The sequence below is a fragment of the Macaca fascicularis genome, chromosome 15 (genome assembly GCF_037993035.2).
Source record: "Macaca fascicularis isolate 582-1 chromosome 15, T2T-MFA8v1.1".
Lineage (NCBI taxonomy): Eukaryota > Metazoa > Chordata > Mammalia > Primates > Cercopithecidae > Macaca > Macaca fascicularis.
Window position 1 is genome coordinate 123,615,628 of NC_088389.1, and position 16,707 is coordinate 123,632,334.

Consider the following 16,707-nt stretch of genomic DNA (forward strand, 5'->3'; position numbering starts at 1 on the left):
TCTTGGCTAAAGTTAAGATTAACAACCAGCTGGTCTTAATTTCTCCTTACCATTAGAGTTCAGTGATCATATTGTTGTTGGGTTTTTGTGGTGGTGTTTGTTCTGGTCTGAAGTTGTTGTTTAAGAATCCTAATTCTAGTTTGGAGATGCATTCTAAAGGATCTTCTCTACTGCTCTTTCTCTCAAATTTAATCTTAATTCGGTTTGTGTGTATGCATTTGCATAAGGAACTGAACTGTTGTTTTCATACATTAATGAGAGACTGAATTTTCTCAGCTCCAAAGGGAAAGAGCATTTACTCCTCCCAGCTGAAAGGTGCCCCTGGGTGATGGGGGGGCCTCGTGGGAGTGTCTAGGAGGTTAACCCCGCCATGACATGCAGCAGCCTTGCAGGGAAATCTCCAGCAAAAATTAATATAAAAAATGGATCATCCAGGAAACGCATATAAGGGCTGATCACCCACCGTTTTGAGCCCTCTCTGAGGTCACAGACCTCTAGAGAGACAAACTGAAACATGTAAGAAGGAGGAAACGATGCAGTAGTGACATACTGTGGAGTCCGGTGCACAAGCAGCACACATAAATCCACCACACAAAAACCCTAGGCCACAGCTCAGTTCCTCTTTTTAAGAAAAAAAAAAAAAAAAAAAGCAGGAAACAATCTAACAATGAGGAGAAAACAGGAGAATGACCCCCTTTTGAGCACTCCATAGGTTTTATGGCACCTCTACTTGCCAAAGTTTATGTAAAATCAGAATAATATGGTCTTCATGCACATTTACATCAAGGGAAAAGAGCCCTAAGGTCGACCTGCAAACTATAGAGTTTCTAAGTCCTCTTTTTCTCTATTTTTTTTCTTTTCTGGCTGCTCTAAATCTGCTGTTATTTTTTCTATTATGACAAAAACCACTATTTAGATCCAACAAGTTCTTTTTGCAAGCCAGTAAATTTGTGTTTATCTCACGGCTAGAAGTTCTGAAGTAAAAGCTATAGGATCATTGTGTGTGTTTGTGTGTATTTAAAAGGCCTTATAATTTCTGTAATTTTATGTTTAATTGGCAATTAAATGTGTTTTAATTTCCCTCTAGCACACCAAACTTTTTCTATCCATACCTTATAATGTAAATTTTGCTATTTGACTTTCACCTGAGTTGCTTCCTTTAACAGGCAATTTCAAGGCTATTTAGTTGACAACTGCCCAGGGTTGTGAAACAGGTTATCAAGAATCTGAAAGTCTAAAATAGGAAAAAAAGAGGTTTTTATGAATCTATAAAATGTACTTCTGTTGGCATGCCTAATATGTCTATGTATTTATGCATTGTGTACACAATATTTCACTACTACAAAATATATAAAAGAGTGCTCATTAATTGGCTTAAAAATGAAATAAAAGTGCTGAAATCAGATAGTAAAAAAGGAAAAGACTAGTCAAGTGCTTTTTCAAGTTTATGTAACTTAATTAAAATATTTAATAAGTAAGCTAACTTTAAAATTATTGGCAAAGTAATCTTAGAAATGTCTTAAGAATTGCCAGCATACATTTTTGTTTGCATTTATTAATCAAGCAATTTCATACTATCCCTGCCAAATACTATAAGGTGTCAAAATTTGTCACAAGGGTTACAAAGCTATAAACCCAGCCCAAGACAGAGTGATCTTTGCTTGTGTAATCTTTAATAAATAAGACATTGATATTGGTTTAATGAAAATAGCTACATCTTGAATTATTTAGTAAAATTACCATAACTTATAATCTTGTAGCTTTAGGCAGTCTAGTCCACAGGCAGTAAGGAGCTGTGTTTTGGGAAAGGAAAAGGACTGTTAATATATTTGCTTCAAAGCTAAACTATAAACTAAATTCCTCCCAAAGTCCAGGAATGAACAAGGACAGCTTGGAGGTTAGAAGCAAGATGGAGTCAGTCAGGTTATATATTTTTTTCACCATCTCAGTTATAATTTTGAAATGGCAGTTTCATGGCTTTAAATCATGACTATTGAAGTTTTCATAAGTAATCTAGCTAAACTAAGTAAATTATTGTTGTTTGTCTCTAACAGGGTAAATGTAATGTTATAAATACTTGTAGACAAACTTGTTATACTTTAGAACCTAAAATTTCATTATTTGGGTATTTTCCAACAAATATATATTGTAGGAAAACATTCTTGCTAAAAAAACAGTATGTGTTTTTTTAAAAAAGTGAACAAGTTTTATATAATACAAAGCTTGTTTATAGGTTATGTATAGGCTGGGTGCAGTGGCTCACGCCTGTAATCCTAGCACTTTGGGAGGCTGAAGCGGGCAGATCACCTGAGGTTGGGAGTTCGAGACCAGCCTGACCAACATGGAGAAACCTCGTCTCTACTAAAAATACAAAAAATTAGCTGGGTGTGGTAGTGCATGCCTGTCATCCCAGCTACTTGGGAGGCTGAGGCAGGAGAATCACCTGAACCCGAGAGGTGGAGGTTGCAGTGAGCTGAGATTGCACCATTGCACTCCAGCCTGGGTAACAGGAGTGAAACTCCATCTAAAAAAAAAAAAAAAAGGTTATGTATAAACCACGGTAAAAGGAACCAGGAAATAAGAGAGATGTAAAGAAAGTTATAAAACTAAAGAGGTTCACTGGGCACAATGGCTGATGCCTGTAATCCCAGAATTTTGAGAGGCCAAGGCAAATGGATCACTTGAGGTCAGGGGTTCGAGACCAGCCCGGCCAACATAGCAAAACCCCATCTCTACTAAAAATACAAAAAAATTAGCCAGGTGTGATCGTGCATGGCTGTAATCCCAGCTGCTCGGGAGGCTGAGGTGGAAGAATTGCTTGAACCCCAGAGGCAGAGGTTGCAGTGAGCGGAGACTGTGCCACTGCACTCCAGCCTGGACAACAGAGTGAGAATCCTTCTTAAATAAATAAATAAGTGAAGAGATATTTTTGTGGGAAGAAAGCTTAAAAAGAAATAATTTTATATGAGAAAGAATCTTGTATGGTAAATTTAGTCCTAAAATAAAATGACTGGTTGTTTAAGAAAGAGGGATGTTCAAGACAAACCAGAAAGTCCAAGAATGTCATGAATGGTCAGTGTAAGTCACAATAAAATAATTTGTTTAAAAAAACACACAAGAACATATATAAAGTCAGGCTGTCATATTGTTATTAAGTTTTGGTTTGCTTAGGAATAAAAACTAATGTTTAAATCTTTTTTTTTTTTGAGACGGAGTCTCACTCAGTCACCCAGGCTGGAGTGCAGTGGTGCAATCTTGGCTCACTGCAACCTCCGTCTCCCATGTTCAGGCGGTTCTCCTGCCTCAGCCTCCACAGTGTTGGGATTACAGGCGCATGCCACCATGTCCGGCTAATTTTTTGTATCTTTTTAGTAGAGATGTTTTAAACATTTCAAATTACAAATTATGTCTTTTTCTGACCTAATTAATCATTTAAGATATTAGGTTCCCTAAAGTCCAAAAATGACATAATTTGGCTTATTTTGGTGCAAAAATTATCCAGGAAGCACTGTCAAACATGAAATGGTGTTTGGTTTTCTTTGGGATGTATTTGTATAAATATGTTATTGGTATGTGTTCCAAAATTATGAGAAACTCCTATAATTCTGATATATCTTAGAGGACATTGTCAGTAATAATTATAATTATTATATTATATTATTGTGTGCCACAGAGATAACAAATTTCCTTGTCAATTGTGTCTTTGATTATGGCTGCCCTACAACTTTTTGTCATGCATGGACAATTGTTGTCTTGTTTAGGTCCTCTTTAGAAACTGGTTCTATAGGCTGGGTGTGGTGGCTTACGCCTGTAATCCCAGCACTTTGGGAGGCTGAGGCAGGTGGATCACGAGGTCAGGAGATTGAGACCATCCTGGCTAATATGGTGAAACCCTGTCTCTACTAAAAATACAAAAAAATTAGCCGGGTGTGGTGGCAGGCGCCTGTAGTCCCAGCTACTTGGGAGGCTGAGGCAGGAGAATGGCATGAACCCAGGAGGCAGAGCTTACAGTGAGCTGAGATCTCCCCACTGCACTCCAGCCTGGGTCACAGAGCAAGACGAAGGAAGGAAGGAAGGAAGGAAGGAAGGAAGGAAGGAAGGAAGGGAAGGAGGGAGGGAGGAAGGAAGGAAGGAAGAGGTTCTATAATCAGTTATAGAACTCTAACAGGTGTTCTTTGTTTTGTTGTTTGAGACAGAGTCTCGTTCTGTTGCCCAGGCTAGAGTGCAGTGGTGCAATCTCGGGTCACTGCAACCTCTGCCTCCTGTGTTCAAGTGATTCTCCTGCCTCAGCTTCCCAAGTAGCTGGGATTACAAGTGCCCACCATCAGACCTGGCTAATTTTTGTATTTTTAGTAGAAACAGGGTTTCACCATGTTGGTCAGGCTGGTCTCCAACTCCTGACCCCAAGGAATCCACTTGCGTCAGCCTCCCATAGTGCTGGGATTACAGGCATGAGGCACTGCTCCTGGGCTCTAACAGGTGTTCTTAAATGTAGGTTTCTGACAACTTTGGAGGTTGTGACATTAGAATAGAGGGAAAAAACTTTCAGGACTTACATGAAGAGCTGAAGTGTTCAGGAATATTAAGCAGAACAGAAGTTAACTGCATAAACTGAACTGATAGAAGACTAATATTTTCAACTTTTGCTTTAAGTGTTGCTAATCCTTTGTTTTGTTTTTTTTAGTATTGAAACTTTTCTTTGAACAATCATATATACAAAATTAGGAGCGTATTTGTTTCTCTCTACCTGATTTCCCCAAAATCTGGAAACTATTTGCGAGTATTCTTAACTTATGGCAATACAATTATTTGCATAAATGCAATAAGAATCTGTTTTCATTTGTAACAGGACACAATTGGAGGAACTGGTTATTTTACCAAGGCTTTGACTGGAATGGTGTGCTCTCCTTTAAGGAATCAAACTTCACTTATGGAGCCAATAAAAGCCCTTGGTATTCTATGTTTTTGGTGCTATTTTGAAGAGCTTTAAAGACATTTTTATCTTCAAATGCTACATAATTTGTGTATGTGTGTGCACATGTGCAGAGTCTTCATTGCTTGGAATTGGATAGATTATATCCCTTGGTACCTCACTGTTGATTTGTACATAGCAGACAACTTGCATATATAACTGTGTATATTTTCAGCAACATAATAAGCACCCTGTAAATCTCCTCCCAAAACAAAAGCTTCACTGACAATAACCCATAGCTACTTTCTGGTCCTTTCCCTTCTTCTTTTTTTTTTTTTGAGATAAAGTCTCACACTGTCACCCAGGCTGGAGTGGAGTGGTGCAATCTTGGCTCACTGCAACCTCTGCCTCCTGAGTTCCAGTGATTCTCCTGCCTCAGCCTCCCGAGTAGCTGGGATTACAGGCACATGCCACCATACCTGCTAGTCTTTGTATTTTTAGTAGAGATGGGGTTTCACCATGTTGACCAGGCTGGTCTCAAACTCCTGACCTCATGTGAGCCATGCCAGCCTCCCAAAGTGCTGGGATTACAGGTGGGAGCCACTGTGCCTGGCCTTTATTTTACAGGTGGGAGCCACTGTGCCTGGCCTTTATTTCCAAATTTTTTATTGTGCTATTAAACATAAATTCATTCATATGATGTTGTACATTTTATAAACGGTAACTAGATGTGCATCTGATTTATAGAGAACATTTTTCCCTTTCAATTTTGAAGATTTTTTGTGATATACCACATATACTTTGAATTTTTATGTAGTCAACTCTGATAAATTTCTATTTATGCTTTTGTTTGCTGTTTTTATTGCTACCAATGCCAAATTCTGATAGACACGAAACTACATTTTTTCCAGGTTTTACGTCATTTCATTTTTTCATTGAATTAGCTCTAAATAGCTTAGCCACACACCTAGGGTGTGTTTAGTATTCTCTAGGCACTCAATCTCTGAATCCTCACAATGATACTAGGAATTGCTAACTCCTATTTGAGACTTGAAGGGGTGAGTAGTCCAAGGTGGTGCAGCAAGTAAGCCATGAGGTAGAGATCTGAACCCAGATCTCATGTCTTTAGTCACCACTCTAAATGTATGGTAGAGGCGTGGCTCTCACATTTTTTCTTTTCCTTTTTTTCCTAAAGAGTTACACAATATTTCAGGAATTTTTACTGAATTTATTATTTGAAAAATTTTTAATTTTATTCTAAGTTTTATAATTACTAGAGTCTGGTTTAAACCAGTGTCTTTCTGTTCCATTAATTTGTCTTTTGAATTTTCTGCCAAAATTATGTGCTATATTACTTTAATTATGATAGTTTCATTAAATACTTTAATGACTGGTAGTATAATTTCTATTGATTACTCTTCCTTTTCCTCTAAATGTCTATCTAGTCTCATTTCACCTATTTATTCTTCCAAATGAAACTTTCTTGAGTCACTTTGTCAAGGTACAGGAAAAATTCCTTTGGGATTTTGATTCCCAAAGTTGATGTGTTAAAAAACTAAGTTCTTCTGATTCAGAAGCATGGAATGCCTCTCTTTTTATTCAGGTCTTCCTTGTGAATCTCTAAGTGAAGTTGTATTGTTTTCCTCCAACGGGTGCTGCATGTTAGCAGTGCACAGAGGAGACTGGTTTTCGCATTGGCATTGTATAACCACAGTGCATTCTCATTCTCTGTTTAGTCTCTATGATGGTTCAGTCTCTATATTGCAACAAGTGTTTATTGAGCACCTACTATGTGCAGGCACATACCACTGGGAATACAGTGGTGACCAAGACAAAGTTCCTGCTCTCATGGAGTTGACATTCTAGATGGAGACATAGTCTGTATAGACAGAAACCACACTATGTCCTCATCAGGTGGCACTATGACTGCATATGGTTTGTTCCCACCAAAGTTCATGTTGCAGTTTGACCCCCAACATGGTGATGCGGGAGGTGGGAGCTAGTGGGAGGTGTTTTGGTCATGGGGATGGATCCTTCATGATGTCTTGGTACCGTACTCCTGGCAATGAGTTCTTGCTCTGGAGAGACGGGATTAGTTCTCACAAGCCTGTATTTCTTCCCATAAGAGTGAGTTGTCATAACGACATGATGCCCCTCGGGTTTTGTCTCTTTGCACTTATTTGCTTCCACTTTGACCTTCTTTGCCATGTTAGGACAACACACAAAAGCTCTCACCAGAAGCCAAAACTGTGCCCTTGAACTTCCCAGCCTGCAGAATTGTGAGCTAAATATAAACCTGTCTTCCTTATCAATTATCCAGTCTGAGGTGTTGTCATAGCAATACAATTTGGACTTAGACAGATAATGATAAATACTATGAAGAAAAACAAAAATAAAGTAGGTGTAGCAGGCTAATTAATGACCTCACCAAAGAACTTCACATCCTAATCCCTGAGTTGGGGAGGCTACCTGGGGAAGTGAAGCTGGAGCAGAGATCGGGCACCGAGTAGGCACTTGTGAGGCCCTAGGAGGACGGAGCCAGGCCCCTTGGGGCTCAAGGGACCCCGCCTAGTGGTGGGGCTCAGAATGAGGGGAGCAGCAGATAGGAAAGACCTGGAGAGGGCAGAGCCGGGCAAGGAGGCTGGACCGGAGCATCCATTGTTTGACTCTGAAGAGATCATGCAGGCGCAGTGGGGAGACTGGATGGAAGAGGGGTTGGGGACATTTCAGCTAAAACATCTACTCGGCTGTTCGCAGCCCACATTTGGGAAATGAGAAGACAAGGATGAGTCTGAGTCCTAGACTGAGAATGAACTGGGTGACTGGTCATGCCAGCCTGGGAAACTGGGACATCTGGGAAGACCCCACGAAGCTTGGGAGCGATATCATCTTACAACGTGGAGCGTCTTCAAGATGACTGAGGATCTGCATGGAGAGAGGGGAGAGGCAGTTGGATTTATGGGTGTGGAAGTTCACAGAACCTTGAGCTGGAGATCAAATTTGGAGGACTTGGGCTCAAAAGGATCAACTCTTAGGAATTGCTGTTGCTCCAAAGCCCTCCTGCCCCAGCCCACACAGCCTCAGTGGGAGGCAGAACCAGCTGGCTGTGGCTGTGATCCCTGCAGCCCAGGACCCTGGTCCCTGCTGTCCCCTCAGTGAGAAATGAACGATTCTTCACAGAGTTGCATGGGCAGCATTGCCTCCCGCTCCAGCCTGGCCTCGGGCAGCCTTCGACCCCAGTGTCCTCTCAGGGTGAGGGACTCTTCTCCGCACCTCTGCAGGACGGCATGAGCCACCACCAGCACAGTGATGCCTGTGGCATGCGGGCCTTCTGCCCCCTCTCAAGGGCAAGTCTAATAAAGCCAAGTTCAGGGACCACAACCACGATGTGTGCAGAGTGGTCACCACTGCTGAACTCCCTTAACCACCTGGAAGGCAGGCGTCCCGGCCCAGGCTTAACTGCATTCTCCAATGAATGAAGACACGATTCTGGGTTTTGTTGTTGTTGTTGTTGTTGTTGTTTTTGAGACAGAGTCTTGCTCTGTTGCCCGGGCTGGAGTGCAATGGTGCAATCTCTGCTCACTGCAACATCTGCCTCCCGCGTTCAAACTATTCTCCTGCCTCAGCCTCCCGAGTAGCTGGGATTATAGGCGCCCACCATCATGCCTGGCTAATTTTTGGTATTTTTATTAGAAATGGGGTTTCACCATCTTGGCCAGGCTGGTCTTGAACTCCTGACCTTGGGTGATCCACTCACCTTGGTCTCCCAAAGCACTGGCATTACAGGCGTGAGCCACCATGCCCAGCCATATTGTTTTTTTAGAGACAGGGCCTCACTCTGTCACCCAGGCTGAAGTCCCATGGTGCAATCATAGCCCACACGATACCTGGCTAATTTTTAAATGTTTTGTAGAGACAGGGCCTTACTATGTTGCCCAGGCTGGTCTTGAACGCCTGGCTTCAAGCAATCCTCCCACGCTGGCCTCTCAAGTGTTGGAATTACAGGTGTGAGCCACCGCACCCCGCCTATTTACTTATATGCACTTAAAAAACTTACAGCATTTTTTACTGCTCCCATTCTCACCATGTGATGTACCTGCTTCCCCTTAGTCTTCTATCATGATTGGAGGCTTCCTGAGGCCTCCCAAGAAGCAGGCACCACTCTGCTTCCTATACAGCCTGCAGAACTGTGAGTCAATTAAATATCTTTTCTTGTGAATGACCCAGCCTCAAGTATTTCTTCATAGCAGTGCAAGAAGGGCCTAATACAGGGCTATTTCTCTCTGTTTTTTTGAGTCAAGTTAGACTTTTAGTTCATTTAACCTAGAACTTTTATGCTAATGCAGATGAAGTAAGAATTTTGTAGGTTTCTTATCTGTTTCACTTCTAGGACCACCATGATCAACTAACAAAGGCCATAGATTTGTGGAATCACAGTTTTGAACTGCTGCTTTGCCTCTGCTGTTCCTTATGGTAACTATGCCCATCTTGCCTTTGGTGATTGAGTGCATCCACTTGGCCTCTGTCACCCTGGAATCCAATGACTCCTATTGCACATAGTTTTCTCAATTCAGTTACCACATCTCCTATGTAAGTTCTGGCCTATACAGAAGAGCTATCACAGAGCTTTTCAAGAATGCTGGGGATCTCTTCACATGTTTTTTCTTCTTTTTTTATTTTAGAGACAGAGTCTTGCTCTGTTGCCCAGGCTGGAGTGCAGTGGTGCAATCATGGTTCACTGTAATTTGGAACTCCTGGGCTCAAGCCATCCTCCCAACTCAGCCTCCCAAGTAGCTGGGACTACAGGCACATGCCATCACACCTGGCTACTTTTGTTTTAGAGATGAGGTCTCACTATGCTGCCCAGGCTGGTCACACAGTCCTGACCTCAAGCAGTCTTCCCACCTTGGCCTCCAAAAGCACTGGGATTACAAGCATGAACCTCCACACCTGGCCACCAATTTATTTCTCACAGTCATGAAAGGTGTATCTTTTGGACTCTTTCAGGGTGGGAGAGTAGGTCTTAGTTGACATATCTATTCTAACATTCCAGTCTCCCTAAGCCTTTTTATACTTGTTTTTTTATTTTTAACTTTTGTGGGTACATGGTAGGTGTATATGTTTATGAGGTACATGAGATGTTTTGATTCAGGCATGCAATGTGTAACAGTCACATAAGGGTAAATGAGTTGTCCACAACCTCAAGTATTTATTCTTTGTATTACAAACACTCCAATTATACTCTTTTAGTTATTTTATTTTATTATTATTTTGAGACAGAGTTTTACTTTTGTTCTTCAGGCTATATAGTGCAATGGCATGATCTCGGCTCACTGCAACCTCTGCCTCCCGGGTTCAAGTGATTCTCCTGCCTCAGCCTCCTGAGTAGTTGGAATTACAGGTGCCCACCACCACACCCGGCTAATATTTTTGTATTTTTACTACAGACGGGGTTTCACCATGTTGGCCAGGCTGGTCTCGCACTCCTGACCTCAGGAGATCAATCTGTCTCACCCTCTCAAAGTGCTGGGATTACAGGTGTGAGCCACTGTGCCTGGCCTCTTTTAGTTATTTTAAAATATACAAGTTATCATTGATTGTAGTCATCCTGTTGTGCTATCAAATACTAGATCTTATTCATTCTACCTAACTGTAGTTTTGTACCCAGTAACCATCCCTACTTCCCCTTCCCAACACTACCCTCCCAACCTCTGTAGTCATCATTCTACACTCTACCTTCGTGAATTCAATTGTTTTAAGTTTTAGCGCTCTTAAGTAAGTGAGAACATTGGAAGTTTGTTTTCTGTGCCTGGTTTATTTCACTTAACATAATGACCCCCCAGAGTTCCAGCCACGTTATTGCAAATGACAGGATCTCGTTTTTTTGTGGCTGAACTGTACTCCATTGTATATATGTACCACATTTTCTTTATCCATTCATCTGTTGATGGACACAGGTTGCTTCCAAATCTTGCCTATTGTGAACAGTGCTGCAATAAACATGGAGTGCTGATGTCTCTTTAATATACTGACTTCCTTCATTTTGGGTATATCTCTAGCAGCAGGACTGCTGAATCATATGATACCTCTATTTTTAGTTTTTTGAGGAACCTCCAATTATATTAATTTACATGCTCATCAACAGCATACAAACATTTTCTTTTCTCCATATCATCACCAGAATTTGCTGTTGCCTTTTGGATAAGTCATTTTAACTTGGGTGGGATGATATCTCATTGTGGTTTTGATGTGCACTTCTCTGATTATCAGAGCTGGTGAGTACCTTTTCATATACCTGATCGCTGTTGGTATGTCTTGTTTTGAGAAATGTCTATTCAGACGTATTGTTCATTTTTTATTCTGATTATTATTAGATTTTTCCCATAGAGTTGCTTGAGCTCCCTATGTATTCTGGTGATTAACTGCTTGTCTGATGAGTAGTTTGCAAATATTTTATCCTATTCTGTGGGTTGAAATATTCTCTTCACTTTCTTGATTGTTTCTTTTTTTGTGCAGAAGCTTTTTAGCTTGATGTGATCCCATTCATCCATGTTTGCTTTGGTTGCCTGTGCTTGCGGTACCTAAGCCTTTGAATCCCTTCCTCTACATTTGATCAAGGCAGATCAGTCATTTCTAACTTGCTCACTGTGCCCTGACTTTCAGCCCTTGTCCTGTAGTTTTCCTGCTTTTGTTCTTTTGTCAACATTTTAGGGGTTTGGGGAGGAACAGAGATGAACATGTATGCTCCATCCACCATGTTTAAAAGAGACATCTGTCTGTGCCTGTTATAGTCCCCAAAGATGAGATATGAAGTCACTTCTGAGAAGGCTGATCCGCAGGGGTACACGGACCAGACTTGGGGGATTCTTCTCTTTCTCCCACTCCTTATCTCACACCCATCACTACAAATCCTATCAGTTCTGCTTTCAGAACATGACCAGACTCTGGGCACTTTTCCTCTCCATTGCTCCCACCCTAGCCCAGGCTGCCTGGATTCGTCTCTCACCAGGATTTCTGCAGTCGCCTCCGACACCACCTTCTTGCTTTGTCTTCATTGGTCTATTCTTAGCACATCAACCAGAGAGATTTCTCTTAAAAGTCAGTTCCTGTGACTGCTCAACTGAAACCCTCCAGTGGCTTCAAATTTCACTCAGAAAAGTATTTCAGGTCCTTACCATGAGCTATAGGGTCAACACAATCCACATCCATTACCTCCTAACACTGGCTCCCTGCTTTTCTCAGCCTCAGCCATCCCAGCCTCCTTTCTGTTTCTCACATGCACTAAGCACATGCCAACCCTGGCATCTTTGCACTTGCTACTCCTTACCCAGACACTCCCATGGTCATTTCATCACTTGCTTCAGTATTCAGCTGAAATGTCATCTTCTCAGAGAGGCCTCCGCTGCTTGTGTATCCACTTGTGGCCTTAGCACACTCATCATTGTTCTTGATCTCTAAGCACCCCCTTTTGACCTCAGCCCCACTACAACAAACAATTAATGCTGTTTGTTGGTTTTCTCACTTCTACTTTGGACCCAGGAAGACTCCCAGGACAGCACCTCTCAAACCAAAAAGTGTATATAAACCAGAAAGACTTAGAACAGCACTTCTCACAGCATAATGTGCAAATTGCTTGGGGCTCTCATTAATTTCAGATTCTGATTCCACAGGTTGGGGACATGGCCTGCAATTCTGCCTCTTTGACATGTGCCCAGGAGGTGCAGATGCTGCTGACCCCGGGTGTTACGGGCTGATTTGTGTTCCCCAATGTTTATGTTGGAACCCCGTCACCCAGTACCTCAAAAGGTGGCTGTATTTGGAGATAGGGACTTTGAAGAAGAAGTAATTACGTTAAAATGGGATCATTAGGATAGGCCCCGATGCAATATGACAGGTGTCCCTATACAAACAGGAAATTTAGACACAGAGTCACACAGAGGAAAGACCATGTGAAGACACCTCAGAAGAAGCCAAACCTTCCAACACCTTAGTCTCAGACTTCCAGCCTCCAAAATTGTGAGAAAATTAATTTCTGTAGTTTAAGTCACTCAGACTGCAGTACTTTGTTATGTCAAACCTAGCAAACCAATGCTAATTTTGGTACTGAGAAGTGCGGTGCTGCTGTAACAAATACCTGAAAATGTGGAAGTCACTTTTGAACTGGGCAATAGGTAGAGGAAAGAAGAGTTTTGAGGCACCTAATAGAAAAGCCTAGATTGCCTTGATAAGATTCTTGGTAGAAATATGGACATTAAGGGGCATTCTAGTGAGAGATCATAAAGAAAAAAGGAAAGTTGGGCTGGGCACAGTGGCTCACGCCTATAATCTCAGCACTTTGGGAGGCCGAAGTAGGCGGATCATGAGGTCAGGAGTTTGAGACCAGCCTGAACAACATGGTGAAACCCCATCTCCACTAAAAATACAAAAATTAGCCAAGTGTTGGTGGCATGCACCTGTAGTCCCAGCTACTCAGGAGGTTGAGGCAGGAGAATTGTTTGAGCCTGGGAGGTGGAGGTTGCAGTGAGCTGAGATTGCACCACTGCACTCCAGCCTGGGTTGCAGAGTGAGACTCCATCTCAGAAAAAAAAAAAAAAAAAAAAAAAAGAGAAAAGGAGAGTTGTTGAAACAGTTTCTACCACCTTAGAGAATACATATATTGCCATAAACAAAATGTTGCTAGAAATATGAATGTTAATGATGCTTCTTATGAGGTCTCGGATGGAAATGAGGAACATGTTGTTGGAAACTTGAGGAAAGGTGATCCTTATTAAAAAGTGGCAGAAAACTGGACTGAATTGTGCTCCAGTGTTTTGTAAAAAGTAGAGCAACTAAGTGATGCCCTTGGATATTTAGCTAAAGAAATTTCAAAGCAGAGTGTCAAAGGTACTGCCTGGTTTCTCCTTGCTACTTATAGTAAATTGTGAGAGTGTGAAGGTAAATTGGAGAAGGAACTTTTAAGCACAAAGGAACCAGAATCTGAAGATTTGGAAAATATTCTATCCATATTGCAAAAACTGAGAAAGTGTATTCTGGAGAGAACACCAAGAATGTAGCTGGAAAAGATTTGCTACAAACAGATTACAGTGTGGCTTATGGACCCAATTAACCATCTTAGCAGAAGTGTTGCCAGCCTGTACTGAAAGGAACAGACAGCACAAAATGGAGGAAGACTGTCAGATTTCTGAGATTCTACAGGATAAGCCAAAGAGCTGTCCAACTGTGAACATCCTTCAAGAAAGAGAGGAATGACTGAAGATAATTCAGAAACCAGCAAGGCTCTGCCGCAAAAGGCCAGAGGGCAAAGGTCTGGGGTCATTTTGTTCCCCAATATTTCAATCCTTCAAACCCTGAATCCCTTCTCTTACTGCTCAGGACTTGTGCCTCCCCTATCTATTTAGTTTTAGAAGATACCGCAGGCTTCAATCCATTGCTCATTCCTTCTTTTCCCAGTCCACTCTATGTCTTTCTTGAGGTTCCTCTGGACTGAATGTTTTTTCAGGGGTGTTGAGTGTTAAACAGGTAACAGGTAAATGTTTGTGTTGCCTACTTCTAAGCTTTAAAATATACTTATCTGGCTGAGCATGGTGGCCCTCGCCTGTAATCCCAGGACTTTGGGAGGCCAAGGCAGGCAGATCACCTGAGGTCAGGAGTTCGAGACCACCCTAGCCAATATGCTGAAACCCCATCTCTACTAAAAAATACAAAAATTACCCAGGCGTGGTGATGGGCACCTGTAATCCCAGCTACTTAGGAGGCTGAAACAGGAGAATCACTTGAACTCAGGAGGCAGAGGTTGCAGTGAGCCAAGATCACGTCATTGCACTCCAGCCTGGATGACGGAGTGAGACTCCATCTCAAAAATAAATAAAATAAAATATATTTATCCCATACATATTTATCACAATAACAAGCACCCTCTGAACACAGGCAAACACTGATAACAACTACTCACACTCGCATATACATAATTTTCAAATGACCATAAACATTCTTACCACAAACAAAATTTGTTAATGGAGTCATCGATACTCTGACCATACACACACCCAAACCACCAACACAGACCGCACTTTATCTCAGAGCCCGTATTGACCATACACCCTCTAAGCGCACATACACATTAACCAAACATACCAACACACAGATTACACAATGGCTATGCACCCTGTGGCCACACAAAATTGCTGAACACAAACACACACATTCACACAGGAACTATGGCTGTGCATGTGTGCTTTAATTATGGTCATTCCATACCCCAGTATCAACATGGATGTCAAGAGTTGGAAGGGGCAGACATGGCACAGGGACAGAATGTGGGGGCCGGTTAGGCTACTCTTCCATCAAGTAAATCTGATACCCACAAAGCTCATTGCTACATTTACTTGAGATACAAGAAACAGGAAAGGCCAAGAGGGTATAAAATAGTATTTTTAAGTGTCTTATGCAAACCCATCACCAAAAATCAAAATGTAAAAGACAATGATATTTTAATAAGCTGTGAGGAGAATGCATTAAAGATTCAATGTAGTTCTAAACAGTGAAAGGCAAGATACTCTGACTGGAAGAATACTCATTATTGCTTTTGAAATTCTAGGCAAAATATTCATTGGTTTAAAACAGTTCAGGATAAAATATTTCACTTTCATTGAGTAGCTTGCATTGGACAGCAATAAAGAAAGCTGGACAAAATACACACACACACACACACACACACACACACACACACACACACACACAACTGAAGGACCAGAGATCTCAATCTCATGCAGACAGAGCTTGAGGGGCTACAGTCCCTGAGAAAAGGGAAGGAAGCACAAGAATGAAGCAACAGGTTCACATGGGCTTTTCTCCTAAGGCCTTTACACATTTGCACAGCAGGAGCAGAGAATCCAAGCAGAAAAAGGTAAGTTCTCTGAGTTAAGGAAAAATATACAAAAACTCTGTTTAAACAAACAACTATGACTTCTTCTAATCAGATGTAGTAAACTTATAACAACAATGAAAAATCAATTTAATAAGCACTGTATGTTTTTAAACCCCAAAGGAATGTGGAGGCAAACAGGACTAAGTCACAGACGATGTGAGTGAGAGAGAGAGAGAGAGAAAGAGAGAGGGAGAGAGAGAGAGAAAGAGGGAGGGAGAGAGAGAAAGAGAGAGGGAGAGATGGAGTGTGTGTGTGTGTGTGTGTGTGTGTGTGTGTATGCATGTGCATGTGTGCATGTGTTAAAGGAACTGACTGGCCCAAATGTGGAGGTTAGCAAGTCCCAAATCTACAAGGAAGTCTGGCAGGCTGGAGACCTAGAAAAGAGTTGACTTTCAAGTCTGAATGGAGTTTTCTAGCAGAATTGCCTTTTCTTCATTGGAAGTCAGTATTTTTCTTAAAGACTTCCAATGATGGGATGAGACCCACTGACATTATGAAGGGCAATCTGCTTTACTCAGAGTCTACTGATGTAAACATTAATCCTATCCAAAATATACCTTCACAGAAATATCTAGAATAGTGTTTGACCAAATATCTGAGTACCGTGACTGCTCAAGTTAACACATAAAATTAAAGTTGTTGTTCAAGTTTTCTATTTTCTTATTTCTCCTGTATCTGGTTGTTCTATCCATTATTGAAAGAGGGATATTGAAGTCTCTTACTATTAGTGTGGAACTATTTCTCCCTCTATTCTGTCAATGCTTGCTTCTTAGATTTAGGAATTCTGGGATTTGGTGCACGTATGTTTACAAGTGTTATAACTTGGTAAATTGACACTTTAATCAATGTATCATGTGATTTTTGTGTC